Genomic DNA, 19,589 nt, shown 5'->3' with positions numbered 1-19,589 from the left:
CTCGGTGAGTACAGAGTTAAACACATCAATCTTTAATGTTTGGTTGCGGCCATGCGTCTTGTACAGGGAGTCAGATGCTGTAATAATAATATCGATTGCACATTGGATATTCTTCTTTGAGCTACGCGACGTCCGAGTCCGACAGAAACTCATATTTAGGCGGATATCCGAGACTACAGAAGAGTGCATGTTTCATATTTGTGTGCGTTTATACTTCAATCTTAAATCGATCGATACATAATGTTATTGGTATTTGTGACCAAAATGTGACATTTCACACAGATCTGGTGCGGTTTCGGAGGAATACTTCCTCGGTCTGTGTAAAATGTCAGATTTGGTCAAAATACAAATAACGTATAATGGTTTTGGAGCGGTGACAGATATTGACCATAATTTATAATAAATGGATTCTGTTTAAAGATATCTTCATATAAAAGTAGGCAGCATTGTAATTTACCTCATATCTGCGCAGGCTTTTACTTGGGGTAAGGGTATGTCTCAAATATTCCACAGCCTGTCAGTTTTTTGTCCAGAATGGGAATGTTCTGTTACACATATGGGGTACCTGGTCACCTATGTCAACCTGAAACATTAATTTAGTAAAAACCATCCCACCCAGCACAAAAAAACTGCCCGGCTGTTGTATTTTGGTAGGTGACCAAGTGACAGGATCCTGTTGTTATATGTACAAACCTGTACAGATATGTGGCAGAGAAAAAACAGAGAGTGAATGGAAAAGCATGTTAATGTACAGCACATACACAGACAGACAGACAGACAGACAGACAGACAGACAGACAGACAAGCGACGACCGAAGAGACAGACATACGACATACATATAGGCTGTTCCTAGCTTGTGTTTTAGTGTGAGTTAAAAATAGCCTGGCAGAGGGAATAGTTTGGTTACCAACAGCTGCAGCCAGCACACTGTTAAGCTCGCTTGCCTGTTATACCCAACTGCTTCCGCGCTATACTGGGAGATTGGCCTTCACAGTGCATAGCACTGACAGAGCTACTAGCTGTGTTATCTTTGCTGTGGGGAAAGGATGGGTGCTAAAAATAGCCTGCCACTAGAGAAGCAGAAATGAAGCCCTTTAAACAGCCGTAAGGCCTACATTGACATTAACATACGATAATTATACCCAACGACATACGGGCAAAAACTCACCGTTCTGGCTTGATCAGCTTCGGCATATCTGTGTTGTTCTGCTTCTTTCAGGAACATGGTGCAACCTTCAAACAGAAAAAAGATACGGTTTCGGCCCAATGTTAAATACTGACAGGCAAGGCAGACACACACACACATACACAGACAGACAGACACACACACACACACACACACACACACACACACACACACACACACACACACACACACACACACATACACACACACACACGGACATACGTATTCAGGCGAATACAGCAATGAACTTTTTTAATAAATCAGGCCATGAATATCAGAAACCGCGGTCTAGTTCGAGACAAGAACTAAAAACTTAGAAAGATAGAAATAAAAGGTCAAACACAAAAGGACACTTCTACACACTAGAAACAAAAAAGAAATCATCAGTCTACAGTAAAATCAGTCATACCAGTATCTGGACAGTTTTCCCTTACCCCTTCTAAACTGTCACAACAAAAGCTAAGCACAAAAATGCAGTTTGACGTTTTAACAGAAATCATGCAAAGGGAATGAACTCGTGACCACCCGTAGAGTGTCTATTCTGCGGTTGTTCCCCTTGACCTTAGTCGCACTCAAAGCTCACCCAGTTGTTTCAGACACTAGGCTTATTTAGTACCAACCAACCACACTCGTTTCGTGCCATATAAGGAAGTGCTACGTCACAAATGTTGCGTACACATCATTTCCGGTTAACGGTGAAACGAAGTTCACACCAAAAACACAAACGACTTTCGGTTTGTTTGTTCGTTCATGGGGTGAAACTCCCACGGCTTTTACGTGTATGACCGTTTTTACCCCGCCATTTAGGCAGCCATACGCAGCTTTCGGAGGAAGCATGCTGGGTATTTTCGTGTTTCTATAACCCACCGAACTCTGACATGGATTACAGGATCTTTTTCGTGCGTACTTGGTCTTGTGCTTGCGTGTACACACGGGGGTGTTCGGACACCGAGGAGAGTCTGCACACAAAGTTGACTCTGAGAAATAAATCTCTCGCCGAACGTGGGGACGAACTCACGCTGACAGCGGCCAACTGGATACAAATCCAGCGCGCTACCGACTGAGCTACATCCCCCCTTCGACTTTCGGTGATTTGGGCGATTCTACGAATTTACTTTCGTTGACTTTGTATTCATGGTTTGGTTATTTCTAAATGAAAAACTTTAATTTATTGGATATAGGTTACCTGATTGTTATTTTAACTGTTCATATCTTCAGTCCTACGTTAAGGTCTGGAGTGGACGCTTAAGTCGATCTTTCACTGGATTTATGTAGCATACATGTCCCTAGCAGTTGCGCTGGGGAAAATCAAAGATGGCGGCCAGGAGCCGATTGCCGCTTCACCACTTTAGAGTTCTATGTCTTCCCTAATGTAAATAGAATACTTATATTTATAGGGCAGACCTTAATTTGTTAACTGTCTCACTTTGAACAGTTATAAATACCGGCACGGTTGGCCAAGTGGTAAGGCGTCCGCCCCGTGATCGGGAGGTCGTGGGTTCGAACCCCGGCCGGGTCATACCTAAGACTTTAAAATTGGCAATCTAGTGGCTGCTCCGCCTGGCGTCTGGCATTATGGGGTTAGTGCTAGGACTGGTTGGTCCGGTGTCAGAATAATGTGACTTGATGAGACATGAAGCCTGTGCTGCGACTTCTGTCTTGTGTGTGGGGCACGTCAGTTATATGTCAAAGCAGCACCGCCCTGATATTGCCCTTTGTGGTCGGCTGGGCGTTAAGCAAACAAACAAACAAACAAACAAACAGTTATAAATGTTATGAGTAGAGCTTCGGGTTGCAAATTAATCGCACATGTGTTGTCAGCGCTTATTCTGCGAACAGAATGTCTCTGCCAGTGGCGTCTAAACTGCGAAATTTACAACACGCACTGTTGAGTTTCGTTGTCAGCGCATCCGAGCGGGCAAGAGAAAATGAAGGGCAAGCGATTCCAAGAGCGCGGCGCGTTGTGCAGCGCGGCGATTCCCAGAGCGCGGCGATTGCTTTTCGGTTTCACTAGCGCAGCGATTGTTGACGCGCTTCATTTTTGTATCAGCAACATTTTGAACAACAATAGTTTGCATCTACCTCTATTATATTATCTCACGTGAATTTATACACCACTTTACAGTACCAGCGCTTACATGGAATGAAGAAGAAAACCGGAGCGTGCGAACTTACATTGTTGGCCAAGTTTAGAAGCCATTGCAAAGACATGTAGTGATATGACTGCCAAATATTCAAGGCCGGAACTTGGGCATGTTTAGACATCGGCGCAGCGATATATGGTGAACGCAGGTGAAAGAGTGAGAGAGAGAGAGAATGGTGCTCTGTTTTTCGTTTTATTGACAGTTTTATTTCTCAAATAGATCAGATAGGTGTAGCTGTTGTAAACTTTGCGATTGTGAAGGAAATGTAACAGCAGAATACATCGCGCGTCATGAATCGCACCGCTCGCAACGTTGCACAACGCGCCGCGCGTCGTGAATCCACTTCGAAAATGAAGTGGCGAAAGGAAAGTGGTGGGCTTTGTTCACCTCTCTAAATCTAGCTCATTTTACGGAGCTTTCCCTTCAAAGTTTGATTTAAATTGTGGAAAAACGACAAAGTCAAACGCTTATCTTAAAAGTCTTAGTAAATCTCCTTTTTAAGCAGATCGCCAGACAGCATTAAAACGCACATTTTTTCCCGCACGCACGCACGCACACACAGGCAGGCAGGCACTCGCACAAATACAAACACATACACACACACGCACGCACACACACACACACACACAGACACACACACACACACACACACACACACACACACTCTCTCTCTCACATACACACTCTCTCACATACACACACACACACACACACACACACACACACACACACACACACACAAACACACACTCACACATGCACACAACGACGCCCATGTACATAGAAACACCCCCTCGTATAAGCGGGGATGAAAGAGTGGTTGCCAGTGACCCAGAACGAACAAATGTCAAAGCTGGTAACTCAGGTTTGTATTCAGGGAAATTTGCACAAATGCACGCACGAGATACGACTTTTCCTTCTATTATCTCTCTTTGGGACTTTCATTTGCGTTAGCTCGGTTTGATATGAAAAACCGAAGAAAAGCCCTGCCATTTTGCACTGAGAAACGTTGGAAGTAGCGTGTTTACTCCTGGGTCTCGCTGTAGTACAATTACCCTCACTTACTTCCTCGTTTGTTTCCAAAGTAAGTTCTTTTTCCGTCCCATGCATGCGAAAGTGAGGATGTACTTCCGATGTCGCTCAAAACTTTGGAAGTAGTCGCCAACTACCCTCAGTTACTTCCTCACTTTGCTTCGAAGTAAGCCCTCCTTCCGGCCCATGCATACGAAAGTGAGGCAATTACTTCCGATGTCACTCAAAACTTCGGGAGTTGTCGCGAACCTCTCCCATAAGCATACGGGTCCAGGTCTCCTCTAGCAGCCGGCAGCCAGCTGTCTACATCCCGCCCCCCCCTCCCCCCCCTCTCCCAAACCCCCCCACCCCCCTGCATTTTTATTTTTTATTTTCATACAAAGCCGGGTTTTCCCGTGTAACATGCCCCTAATGGTTTTGACTGAGGGCGTAACATTTACATTTTCTCAGCATTAACAGTTCACGGAATTCACGAAATATTCAATACAGTATAAGTATAACTTCTAGAATTCAGCAATATTCGCGAAAAATAAAAATAAACTACAAAGTTTTAAAAAGATCCACAGCAAATAAGAAATACTCACAGTTCCGAAGGCGCTCGCAGGTATTCCCAGTGGAACAAAAAATATCGCAGGTGAAACTGTGGAAGTCCACAGCAAAAAACCTTGATCGTGTATCCGTTCAAAACCTGATGTCGCCACAGCACACTCAACCAAGACTGACCTTGCAAAGAAATGAACCGCTGAGTTAAAATTAATGCTGGTGGAAAGGTTTAATGGTACCTTGAAAACCATGCTGAGAAAACTAGCTCAGGAGAAACCACGCACGTGGGATAGGTACATCCCAGCACTGCTTTTCGCTTACCGCGAGGTTCCTCAGGAGAGCTTGGGTTTTTCCCCATTTGAGTTGTTGTACGGCAGACAGGTACGCGGTCCCATGGCTATCCTGCGTCAGGCTTGGACGGACGAAGAAGCTGACGAGGAGGTGCAAACGACAGCGACCTACATCGTGGAACTCAGGAACAGGATTGAGGAGACCTGCAAACTGGCTCAAGAAAACCCGGGAAGAACAGCACAGCGTTACGCGCGAGGATTTGACCACAAGGCACGTCCGCGCAGCTTCAAGATTGGAGAACGAGTGTTGCTACTTCTACCTGTCAAGCACAACAAGCTACAACTACAGTGGCAAGGACCTTTTGAGGTGACAGCGAAGGTGGGCCAGAACGACTACAGGATCGTGATGAACGGGAAAGCACGCCTGTACCACGCCAATCTCCTGCGCGCCTACGTGGAGAGGACTGCCTACGGGGAGAAGAACAAAGACAAGGAGACAGAGAAGGTTGCAGTCATGATGGACAAAACGAGGGATTGCTCGTTCCAGAGGACGACAAGATTCAGAAGATTCGGGAGGCGGAGCCACCGCGCACGAAGAAAGAAATCAGGTCTTTCCTGGGCCTTGCCAGCTTCTACAGACGCTTTATCCCGCACTTCGCCGAAATCGCACTTCCACTGACCAACCTTACCAAGAAAGTACAACCGACAGTTGTAGTGTGGACTGATGAGTGCAACTCAGCATTGAACATATTGAATAGGCGACTCACCAGTCAGCCTATACTCCGATCCGTCTACCAGACTTAGGGAAGGACTTCGTGCTGAGGACAGACGCTTCAGGGAAAGGACTTGGGGCAATGTTGCTTCAGGAGACGGAGGGTTTTTTGCACCCTGTTTGCTTCGCCAGCCGTAAGCTGACCTCGGCCGAGGCAGCATATGCAACGGTTGAGCGCGAGTGTCTCGCCATCGTCTGGGGCATACAGAAGTTCGAGGCGTACCTCTACGGACGACCTTTCTGTCTGGAGACGGACCATCAACCTGTGCAATATCTTCAGGTTGCAAGGTTGGCAAACGCCAGACTTATGCGCTGGGCGTTGATACTTCAACCGTACCAATTCACGGTACGCGTCATTCCGGGCGCCAACAATGTTGGAGCCGATTTTCTCTCTCGCGCTGTAGAGGAGAACATGACTGGGAGCGAAACCGAGGTTTCGTCTTGAAGAGGAGAGGTGTGTCACGGTTTAGTGACATGGATTGAGAAAGGAACACTCTGTCGGGTGCCTATCTCCAATTGTGATGGAAAGCGCCTGTGCTTGAGTCGGGGTGACGGTATGAAACCGCTGACAGAGCATAGCGCAGCACGGGGATTTCGTTTTGCAGGGGTTCCACGTGGGTGATTTCTGCTGTCAGGGCAAAACTGACGGTGACTGAACTGAATGAAGCGGATTCGCTTAAAGGAGAGCTACCTACATTAGGCTGTTGAGGTAATAAATTGTTATTTAACGGTGTTGACGAGTCTATATTTGTGGAATGAAATACTCTCTATTGTTCTTTCCAGGTTAGCGCATAATTTGCTCTTTGTGACGCTAAAATAATAATCTGTATATGTTTTTTGCAGATATGGAGAGAAGGAAGGAAAATAGTCGATTTGTTGTTTTAAAAGTTCGTTTGTGCAGGCCACGTGCTCGATGAAATATGTAAAGGTGACATGTTTGAAGGTGGAGGGTGAAGGGTTGCGTGGAATGTTTAGTGCACCGATGCTTTTTGTTGCAGCCTTTTTCCTACTCATCGGTACCTACCGATTGGAGCTGTATGCTGTAACCTGGTGTCGCGGAGCTGTATCCTATAACCTGGTGTCGCGGTGCTGTATGCTGTTGCTGCTGCTGGGATAACCGGTGAGGCCGTCACCGTCTGCAGGGGTCTTCCAGCAGGCAGTGACGTCACCTACACGACACCCGTTGTCTTCAGCAGCTGAGTGAGGCGCCTGATTTCCCCACGATTCCCTGCTTCGTTCCACGCCAGCCGGCACTCCAATCAACGAAGCAGTAGTGGGGAAGGACTATTTACGGGTCGCTCACTCCGTAACTAAAAGTTGAGTGCACCATGCCATTGCGCCTTTAACCACCAAGTCACCTTGTGTATTTGTGATTTTTTTTGAGTGGTGACGACGTGGGTTGTGACAACTGCATTTAACCAGCGCTTTTTACAGACAGCTATATTTCCTGTCTATACACGGGATCAGCGTGTTATTATAATTTTCTAAACTTTGACTGGCATTTGTGTCAGTCACCTATTTTTACGTTTTGAACGTAAAAACATCTTTTGGAGTGAAGTCTTGAGCGATGTGGCGAGATAGTATATAAACAGGCGTCTGAAACTTATACTTTTGTTGATTCTATCTATTTGTATGACTGCGGCGAGAGTGGATCGTGGTGTGGTCAGTTAGTTAGCAGTAACTAACTGTTCATAATCACCTTTTGGTGACCGGCACGGTGGCCTAGTGGTAAGGCGTCCGCCCCGTGATCGGGAGGCCGCCTGGTGGGTTAAGAGTGGAGATTTTTCCGATCTCCCAGGTCAACTTGTGTGCAGACCTGCTAGTGACTTAACCCCCTTCGTGCGTACACGCAAGCACAAGACCAAGTGCGCACGGAAAAGATCCTGTAATCCATGTCAGAGTTCGGTGGGTTAAAGAAACACGAAAATACCCAGCATGCCTACTCAACGAAAGCGGAGTGAAGCTGACTATGCTCTCAAATGGGCAAACGAGCTCACACGTAACCAGACAATTCTGGAACGCTGAAGAAGAAGAAGAACCCCGGCCGGGTCATACTTAAGACTTTAAAATTGGCAATCTAGTGGCTGCTCCGCCTGGCGTCTGGCATTATGGGGTTAGTGCTAGGACTGGTTGGTCCGGTGTCAGAATAATGTGACTGGGTGAGACATGAAGCCTGTGCTGCGACTTCTGTCTTGTGTGTGGCGCATGTTATATGTCAAAGCAGCACCGCCCTGATATGGCCCTTTGTGGTCGGCTGGGCGTTAAGCAAACAAACAAACAAACAAAACTTTTGGTGATCTAGTGAAACGAACAAACTTACCACTTACCAAACATACAGCCAGGGTGCAGATGTGTTTTCAATTGACATTTCATTCCTTGCCATTTCTCTCTCTCTCTCTCTCTCTCTCTCTCTCTCTCTCTCTCTCTCTCTCTCTCTCTCTCTCTCTCTCTTTCTCTCTCTCTCTCTCTCTCTCTCTCTCTCTCTGTCCCTGTCTCTCTCTCTCTCTCTTTCTCTCTCCTTGTCTTCCTTCCTTCCTTCCTTCCTTCCTTCCTTCCTTCCTTCCTTCCTTCCTTCCTTCCTTCCTTCCTTCCTTCCTTCATTCCTTCCTTCACCCATTGCACCTTGGTTCGACCGAAGCTAAGTTAAGAATAAATTCCTGTTGTGCAGCGGGTTAAAGTATACCCTCATACCTCGGAGATATACCTTCACTCGGTATGAACGACCTCACGTGACATGTTATATGGTGGAAGAGAATGCTGTCGCTTATTTTCCTTCTGAGGATGAGGGTTTAACATGGGTCGGGAACTTACAGGACAACCTCGGCTGTGCTTGCAAGTTTGGATAGTTCTTTCCGTGACTGAGCATCGTTTCAGTCTTACCGAACTGAGGGTGGAAAATAAGTGACAGCATTCTCTTCCACCATATAACATGTCACGTGAGGTCGTTCAGACCGGAGTGAAGGTATATCTCCGAGGTATGAGGGTTTACTTTAACCCGCTGCACAACAGGAATTTATTCTTAACTTAGCTTCGGTCGAACCGAGGTGCAATACCTCCTCTCTCGTTCTCTCTCTCTCTCTCTCTTTTTCTGTCCTTCTCTCTCTCTCCCTCTCTGTCTCTGTCTGTCTCTCCCTCTCTGTCTGTCTCTCTCTGTCTCTCTCTCTCTCTCTCTCTCTCTCTCGCTTAGATCAGGACTAGCTGTAAGAAAGGTCCTACGGACCTAATGCTATCTTTCCTGTAATAAAGTTCAATGTTTCAATGTTTCAATGTTTCTCTCTCTCTCTCTCTCTCTCTCTCTCTCTCTCTCTCTCTCTCTCTCTCTCTCTCTCTCTCTCTCTCTCTCTCTCTCTATCCCTCTCCCTCTCTCCCTCTCTCTCTCTGTCTCTCTGTCTCTCTGTCTCTCTCTCTCTCTCTCTCTCTCTCTCTCTCTCTCTCTCTCTCTCTCTCTCTCTCTCTCTCTCTCTCTCTCTCTCTCTTATAAACACGCAACAGAAAGGGCAAACATCGTTCACATCTAAATAATTCAGTCCGCATCCAAACAGGCGATACCGATGGAAAGGTTCTTCGCATATCAACTTCTCCAGCCTCGGGACACTCTGTGAGCATGGACAAAACTGAACCTTCATTTTTGCCCCCCCCCCCCCCCCCCCACCCCCCCCCCCCCCCCCCCCCCGCCTCTTCTCTCCCTCGAACTATGTAGACAACTGTGATGACAGTCATTGTGGACAGAATGTTCATCGGAGTTAAGATCTCTCAACGCATATTTTACTGGGTCCGTTCGTTATGATTGCAATACAGATTTGAACAGAATTTCTTTAAAACAAGGGCAAAGAAAAAAGAATCCCACTAAAACAACGGGAAAGAGAAAGGATTACACAAGGACTGTACGAAGGAATCTTCGCTCCACCTGTGGATTTAACTTGATTCAAACAGGAGGAAACAGAGTGCGGTGATTGTCAAGAACTGCGTCACGATGACATCCTTAACACTTAAACTGTTTTACGTTTACCTTTTCTTCTTTTCTCAGTTCAGTGACTCTGCGAATGCACCACTGAACACGACTCATCAGGACTCGAACACTGACATCATGGACGTGTCTACTGACGTCAGTGTCACCACAGCTGACACATATGACGTGTCTACTGACGTCAGTGCCAACACAGCTGACACATATGACGTGTCTACTGACGTCAGTGCCACCACAGCTGATACCTATGACGTGTCTACTGACGTCAGTGCCACCACAGCTGACACATATGACGTGTCTACGGACGTCAGTGCCACCACAGCTGTTACGTATGACGTGTCTACAGAGATCTCTGCCACAAGGTTTCGCAAACAATACTCTCAGACAGTATCTTCTGCGTTAATCGCTGAATTAGTTTTAAAGAAATACGTCATCTGGATGTTGGCGGTTGTGGGTATATGTGGAAACCTAGTGAACTTGTTTGTGTGGAGTGCAGAGTCAGGCTTCAATCCGACCACCTTCTTCATCAAGGTGCTGGCTGTGTCTGACGTAGTCCTGCTTGTCATCCATGTAGTCTATCATTTTATACCCTCATACCGCATTATGGATATTCTCGTTCGTGGACTCGGCGTGTACAGCCGTTTCGTCACAGTACACGCGACGCTAGCTGTGGTCACAACGCGATGGATCGCGGTGTACAAACCGACACAAATGAAAACTCTACTGTCTAAACGTCGCGTAATCCTTGGCTGTTTGCTTATGCTGCTCTGGTGCTTTCTGGCTGGTCTTCCTTACTGGATCATCATATACCACCACGCCGGGAGTATATACCACAGAGTCACAGCCATACTAACGTTTACTGTGTGCGCTGCTCTCCCCGTGGTGGTGCTGGTGTGTCTCAACGTCAGCCTGGTGTACAAGCTGTGCAGACACAGAAGAGACTCCTGTCTGCACACTGCAGCACGTGCAACTCGCTCGTCCAGATTCTACCGCCTGCTGCTGGCCGTCGTCTGTCTCAGCGTCACCACCACCATCGCCTATCCCCTGATTTTTTTGGCGATACTGGTCAGCGAACGAATGACTGAGCAATGTGACATAGCTTGTATTAACCTTGTCATCCTAATTGGTGATTTGCTGGAAATATTCAACTCTTCAGTCAACGTGGTCTACTACCTGCTCTTCGCTTCTCAGTTTCGTGCGCTGCTCATCCAAAGATTCCGCTGCTGTGTGTGCTGCAGGAAGCGGGCTTCTGACGTCGTCATGCTGACGACCAGGACACCAACAGATATTGCTGACAATCCGTGATCATCAACTGCACACACACACACACACACACACACACACACACACACACACACACACACACACACACACACACACACACACACACACACACACACACACACACACACACACATACACACATATATACACACATTTATACACACACACATATACACACACACATATACACACACACACAAACACACACAATCACACACACACACACGCACACACACACATACGCACACACACACACACACATATTTACACACATATATACACACACATATATACACACACACACAACACACACACACAAACACACACACACACATACACACACACGCACACACACTTAAACACGTAATCACACTCATACCTAATCACAGCCATTTGTTATGAATATTTGTTTTTGGTGTATTTAGTGAGTGCTTTTAAAGGTGTTTGCACTGTATGAGTTATTTCTAGTATGCTGACAGTATGATAACAAACATGTCGTGGAAGTAGATATCAACATGAACCCACAGGCTTATTGTTATTGTTCAGTTAACATCCCTTAAAGCGATATGGCTAACCGTGAACAATGCAAGATAGTTTCCTTTCGCAGTTCACACGGTATTCTCTATGTTTGAACCTATTCCCGTTAATGTCTATCCCCGCAGTACTGTAGTATTTTGTGTTGAACATAAGCAGTGGTGAGCTATCAAAATATTTCCACCGAACCGCCGCGCGGCAACGCCGCCGTCGCGTCGCGCATACAGAAACATGCGTTCGTTGTTTCTACTGTTGTGATCGGTTCTGCCGCTGCCGCCACCTCCTGCCGCCACCTCCTGCCGCCGTAAAAAGGAAAGAGAGAATGCTTTACGTCCTACAGGCCAAATATTTCGCCTCTTAAGGACAAGATATGGGTTACATGATTCGAGCTTTACGCCCTCACGGCTTTTGACAAGATTCGCAAGTGTATGCGTGTTTAGGTGGTATCAGCCATCTGCACTTATGGCAGAATGACGTGTCATTGTGGTGACACGGGGGTGGGACATGGCTTCCGTCTCTGGGTCTGCACATAAAGTTGACCCGTGTCCGTCCCGGCCCGAATACGAACTTGCGACCTTCCGATCACAAGTCCAGTGCTCTACCAACTGAGCTACCGGTCCCCCCGGCCGCCGTCGTGTCCCTATATTGAAACATAGCTTTAGTGTTAAACACAAGCAGAAGTGTATTACAAGTGTCATACACCGACATTGTTGTATTATGAGTGCCTACTTAGCATCGGTGAATTAAATGTCGTACTGTAGCATTGATGTATTATTCGTGTCGTACTGTAGCATTGGTGTATTATTCGTGTCGTACTGTAGCATTGGTGTATTATTCGTGTCGTGCATTATTAAACAAAACACTGGTTGGTCCATGCTAACATTAGCAGGGGCGTATTGTGTGTGTGTGTGTGTGTGTGTGTGTGTGTGTGTGTGTGTGTGTGTGTGTGTGTGTGTGTGTGTGTGAATGTGTGTGTGTGTGTGTCGCACAGTTGTAGTGATGTATAATGTGTGTCGCACAGTCGTAGTGATGTATAATGAGTGTCGCACAGTCGTAGTAATGAGTGTCGCACAGTCGTAGTGATGTATAATGAGTGTCACACAGTCGTAGTAATGTATAATGTGTGTCACACAGTCGTAGTAATGTATAACGAGTGTCGCACAGTCGTAGTGATGTATAATGTGCGTCGCACAGTCGTATTGATGTACAAGGAGTGTCGCACAGTCGTAGTAAAGAGTGTCGCACAGTCGTAGTGATGTATAATGTGTGTCGCACAGTCGTAGTGATGTATAATGAGTGTCGCACAGTCGTAGTGATGTATAATGAGTGTCGCACAGTCGTAGTGATGTATAATGAGTGTCGCACAGTTGTAGTGATGTTTAATGAGTGTCGCACAGTCGCAGTGATGTATAATGTGTGTCATACAGTCTTAGTGATGTATAATGTGTGTCGCACAGTCGTAGTGATGTATAATGAGTGTCGCACAGTTGTAATGATGTATAATGAGTGTCGTACAGTTGTAGTGATGTATAATGAGTGTCGCACAGTTCAGTTGTAGTGATGTATAATGAGTGTCGCACAGTCGTAGTGATGTATAATGAGTGTCGCACAGTTGTAGTGATGTATAATGAGTGTTGCAAAGTAGCAGTGGTGTGTTATTCGTGTCGTTTAGGATCTTAGTGTAGTAATCGTGTCGCACAGTAGCAGTGGTGTGTTATTCGTGTCGTTTAGGACATCAGTGTATTATCCGTGTCGCACAGTAGCAGTGATGTGTTATTCGTGTCGTTTAGGATCTTAGTGTAGTAATCGTGTCGCACAGTAGCAGTGGTGTGTTATTCGTGTCGTTTAGGATATTAGTGTATTATCCGTGTCGCACAGTAGCAGTGGTGTGTTATTCGTGTTGTTTAGGATATTAATAATAATAATAATAATAATGGTCATTTCTATAGCGCTTTCGAACACACAAAGCGCTTTACAAAAGCAATAACAACATCATTACCAGAATGACGCCATTGACGGAATAGAACACAATCATAATCACTTTACAACAAAAACCAAAAACAAAACATAAATGTTACAAAAATCCAGAGGCTCTTACAGGAACGAACTCTCAATATACACAACAATTATGATGCACACACACACACACACACACACACACACACACACCCACACATGTCCACACACACACACACACACACACACACACACACACACACACACACACACACACACACACACACACACACACAGTAAACATTGTTCATCCGAAAAAGTGCACATTCACAGGGTCGCGACAACTACATCATCATATAATGCTTCTCTGAAGAGGTGAGTCTTGAGATTTGCTTTGAAAGAAGGCAGAGATGGACTGAGACGTAGAGACAAAGGGAGTTTGTTCCAGATATGATCAGCTGCGACTGAAAGACAGCGGCCACCATGATCGTCCCTCTGATACTTAGGAGCTTTGACAAATTTATTTTGGGAGGCAGAGCGGACAACCCTTTCAGGATTGTTTTTCTGCACGAGATCGGACAGGTACTGTGGAGCCGTGCCCGCTGCAATTTGATAGAAAATGCAGCAGATCTTGTATTTAATTCTTTGTTCCACTGGAAGCCAATGTAGCTGTTTGAGTAGAGGCGTGACGCTTTGTTTCATAGGTGTTCATAGTGTATTATCCGTGTCGCACAGTAGCAGTGGTGTGTTATTCGTGTCGTTTAGGACCTCAGTGTATTATCCGTGTCGCAGAGTTGCAGTGGTGTGTTATTCGTGTCGTGTAGGATCTTAGTGTATTATCTGTGTCGCACAGTAGCAGTGGTGTGTTATTCGTGTCGTTTAGGATCTTAGTGTAGTGATCGTGTCGCACAGTAGCAGTGGTGTGTTATTCGTGTCGTTTAGGATCTTAGTGTATTATTCGTGTCGCACAGTAGCAGTGGTGTGTTATTCGTGTCGTTTATGATCTTATTGTATTATCCGTGTCGCACAGTAGCAGTGGTGTGTTATTCGTGTCGTTTAGGATCTTAGTTTTATTACTCGTGTCGCAAAGTAGCAGTGGTGTGTTGTTCGTGTCGTTTATGATCTTAGTGTATTATTCGTGTCGCAAAGTAGCAGTGGTGTGTTATTCGTGTCGTTTATGATCTTAGTGTATTTTTCCTGTCGCAAAGTAGCAGTGGTGTGTTATTCGTGTCGTTTATGATCTTAGTGTATTATTCGTGTCGCAAAGTAGCGGTGGTGTGTTATTCGTGTTGTTTAGGATCTTAGTGTATTATTCGTGTCGCACAGTCGTAGTGATGTATAATGAGTGTCGCACAGTTGTAGTGATGTATAATGAGTGTCACACAGTCGTAGTGATGTATAATGAGTGTCGCACAGTTGTAGTGATGTATAATGAGTGTCGCACAGTCGTAGTGATGTATAATGAGTGTCGCACAGTTGTAGTGATGTATAATGAGTGTTGCAAAGTAGCAGTGGTGTGTTATTCGTGTCGTTTAGGATCTTAGTGTAGTAATCGTGTCGCACAGTAGCAGTGGTGTGTTATTCGTGTCGTTTAGGACATCAGTGTATTATCCGTGTCGCACAGTAGCAGTGATGTGTTATTCGTGTCGTTTAGGATCTTAGTGTATTAATCGTGTCGCACAGTAGCAGTGGTGTGTTATTCGTGTCGTTTAGGATATTAGTGTATTATCCGTGTCGCACAGTAGCAGTGGTGTGTTATTCGTGTTGTTTAGGATATTAATAATAATAATAATAATAATGGTCATTTCTATAGCGCTTTCGAACACACAAAGCGCTTTACAAAAGCAATAACAACATCATTACCAGAATGACGCCATTGACGGAATAGAACACAATCATAATCACTTTACAACAAAAACCAAAAACAAAACATAAATGTTACAAAAATCCAGAGGCTCTTACAGGAACGAACTCTCAATATACACAACAATTATGATGCACACACACACACACACACACACACACACACACACCCACACATGTCCACACACACACGCACACACACACACACACACACACACACACACACACACACACACACACACACAGTAAACATTGTTCATCCGAAAAAGTGCACATTCACAGGGTCGCGACAACTACATCATCATATAATGCTTCTCTGAAGAGGTGAGTCTTGAGATTTGCTTTGAAAGAAGGCAGAGATGGACTGAGACGTAGAGACAAAGGGAGTTTGTTCCAGATATGATCAGCTGCGACTGAAAGACAGCGGCCACCATGATCGTCCCTCTGATACTTAGGAGCTTTGACAAATTTATTTTGGGAGGCAGAGCGGACAACCCTTTCAGGATTGTTTTTCTGCACGAGATCGGACAGGTACTGTGGAGCCGTGCCCGCTGCAATTTGATAGAAAATGCAGCAGATCTTGTATTTAATTCTTTGTTCCACTGGAAGCCAATGTAGCTGTTTGAGTAGAGGCGTGACGCTTTGTTTCATAGGTGTTCATAGTGTATTATCCGTGTCGCACAGTAGCAGTGGTGTGTTATTCGTGTCGTTTAGGACCTCAGTGTATTATCCGTGTCGCAGAGTTGCAGTGGTGTGTTATTCGTGTCGTGTAGGACCTCAGTGTATTATCCGTGTCGCACAGTAGCAGTGGTGTGTTATTCGTGTCGTTTAGGATCTTAGTGTAGTAATCGTGTCGCACAGTAGCAGTGGTGTGTTATTCGTGTTGTTTAGAATCTTAGTGTATTATTCGTGTCGCACAGCAGCAGTGGTGTGTTATTCGTGTCGTTTATGATCTTATTGTATTACTCGTGTCGCACAGTAGCAGTGGTGTGTTATTCGTGTCGTTTATGATCTTAGTTTTATTACTCGTGTCGCAAAGTAGCAGTGGTGTGTTGTTCGTGTCGTTTATGATCTTAGTGTATTATTCGTGTCGCAAAGTAGCAGTGGTGTGTTATTCGTGTCGTTTATGATCTTAGTGTATTTTTCCTGTCGCAAAGTAGCAGTGGTGTGTTATTCGTGTCCTATAGGATCTTATTGTGTATTACTCGTGTCGCAAAGTAGCAGTGGTGTGTTATTCGTGTCGTTTATGATCTTAGTGTATTATTCGTGTCGCAAAGTAGCAGTGGTGTGTTATTCGTGTCGTTTAGGATCTTAGTGTATTATTCGTGTCGCAAAGTAGCAGTGGTGTGTTATTCGTGTTGTGTATGATCTTAGTGTATTATTCGTGTCGCAAAGTAGCAGTGATGTGTTATTCGTGTCGTTTATGATCTTAGTGTATTTTTCGTGTCGCACAGTAGCACTCGTGTGTTATTCGTGTCGTGTAGGATCTTAGTGTATTATTCGTCTCGTGTCTCACAAAAACAGTGGTGTATGATTAGTGTCGTACACTAGTAGTATTATAATTATGAGTGTCGTTTAGCAGGAAGAAAGTATTATTAGTGTCGAACAGTAACAGTAGTGTCATTATGATTGTCCTTTAACAGCAGGTGTATTATCACTGTTTTACTGTAGCAATTATATATAGGTTACACACTCCGAGTTCTGATTATTTTGCATATTTTCCCGAGGGTCGAGGTAATACCTGAAAATCGACCCGAGGGAAAATATGCAAGATATTCAGGACGAGGTGTGTAAGCTATTTATCCCATTACTCCGACGTTTTCATTAAAAACACTTACTTTTTCCACTAAAACCTGCCCGTGCCTGTTTTCAGCTTGCCAAAAGCCTCCGCAGTCGAAATTCATGTCAATGAATTCATGCGCAAAGCTAGTTCCCATTTGTCAGCATAATGGACGGCGTCATTCGACTTGTATGTGGACATTCAGTCATTCATATTGCTTATAAAAAGGTCTGCTGTCTGCTTTTACATTTTGAAAGTCATTTTAAAATATCCCTGTGTATATTTGACATCGGCTTTCGTTATACTCAATTCGGCATACCGGGTTTATATTTTTACCAGAATTGCGCACGATAATGGCAGCGCAACAAATTCAGTTCGGGCCATGCTGGTTTGATCGTTGACCCAAGTCAGTTCGCATGCAGTGTTAGGCCTACTGTTTGTCAGTCGGGGATAGAAATGTTGGCTGTCATGATCATCGCGCTGTTTTGTTTCGGTTTTCACACGTGGATCACTTACATATTCAGTCGTCGGGTTTAGGTGAGCCAAAGCTTCAATACTTCGACTGGCTCGCTCCCCCAGTATGAAAGTTTTTGTCTTGTGCACGTGGATTTAAAAAAGAAAAAAAAAATTATTTTACACAATTAAAAAAATTATTAGAGTAAAATAAAACATTAAAACGTTCATAATTAACAATAGTAAACAAGAATTAAAAAAAAAAAAAAAATAGACCGCCCATGCCGGTGTAGGATCCGGTCCGGTCCCCCCTCTGAAGTAGTCCCCCGGGGGACCAATTCGTGGCAAAAACTGCTCTTTAATGGTCCCCCCTTAGACATCCAGCCTCGTTTGTCTTAGGCATTCAAGCCATTTTCAATCTATATCTTCGTCCGGTATTATGTAGTGCACAGACAGCAATCTCTTTGTTTGACTATATTTTGCAGAAAATAAAATAGATCTGATTTATAATGCCGTTCAAAAGAAAAATGACATGAAATAAAATGAATAATAAATAAATACTGATAAGAAGATATGAAACCAGTCTCTGATTCTTTCCTTTCTTTTCTCTAAAATTGCTGGTAACATTACTAACATTGTAACAAGAAAAACGAGGCTGGATGTCTAAGGGGGGACCATTATAGAGCAGTTTTTGCCACGAATTGGTCCCCCGGGGGACTACTTCAGAGGGGGGACCGGACGCGCGGACCGGATCCTACACCGGGAATCGAACCCGGATCCCTTGGATTTAAAAAAAAAATATATATATATTTATTTATTTTACACAATTAAAAAAATTATTACAGTAAAATAAAACATTAAAACGTTCATAATAAACAATAGTAAACAAGAATTTATTATAAAAAAAAAATAAATAAAAAAATTAAAAAAATAGACAGCCCATGCCGGGAATCGAACCCGGAACACTTTAGCAATAGTCGGAAACGTTTTCCACCAAGCCACCAACTCTATCATTCGCCAGTGAACTCAAATGCCTATACTCCTCACGCACAGTGGTACACGCACGCAAAGCACGCACGCACGCAAAGCCTGGTGTCGCTGTCGCTGGCTGGCTGGCGGATTAGCCGAACGGCTGTTCTATCCCACCGCGAATCGCGCCCGCCGTTAAGAGTCGTTTTTTGTGGAATATTTCGCATTTAGGTCCCAGGTAACATTATGAAGTTTTAATACGATCAATCGGACCTATTATCAAGTTAGTGTATCAACTTTTGAACGAACTGCGCCCAGTAGTTTCCCAGCAATAAGCTGTTAAGTCGAGACAGACAGACAGACAGATAGACAGACAGACACACACACAATTAAAGTCTGTTGGACCCTAGTACTGCGTACTCGGGGATAAAGCTTGGAAGTTGTATGTCGGCACTGAGAGTCGGTCGCGGTACATCGCTTTCTACTTTGTCCCGGTCTTGAGTTTGAACACCTAAGGTTGGCTACATCTAACACCTCACATCCTCTTCTCTTCCCCATATATCTTAACTGTATCTCCAACTTCTTTTCGTCTTCTTCTTTTCATGTTGATGCCACTCCCTCATTTGTCGCTGAACCCCGCAGTTTACTCGACTCGGATTCAAACAAGCCCGTCTAGCAGACGACAGTTCGAACAGTCTTGAACAGCACGGTTGCAAGCAGATTCAGCTATCAATCGAAGCAATACACTTAAAGCCAAAGCAAATAACCAAATGAGAAAACCTAACGTTTGATTTGACTTCATGGTGACTCTTCTG

This window comes from Littorina saxatilis, linkage group LG3 (assembly GCF_037325665.1).
Source record: "Littorina saxatilis isolate snail1 linkage group LG3, US_GU_Lsax_2.0, whole genome shotgun sequence".
In the NCBI taxonomy this organism is placed as follows: Eukaryota; Metazoa; Mollusca; class Gastropoda; order Littorinimorpha; family Littorinidae; genus Littorina; species Littorina saxatilis.
Note: the sequence above shows the minus strand (reverse complement) of the source record.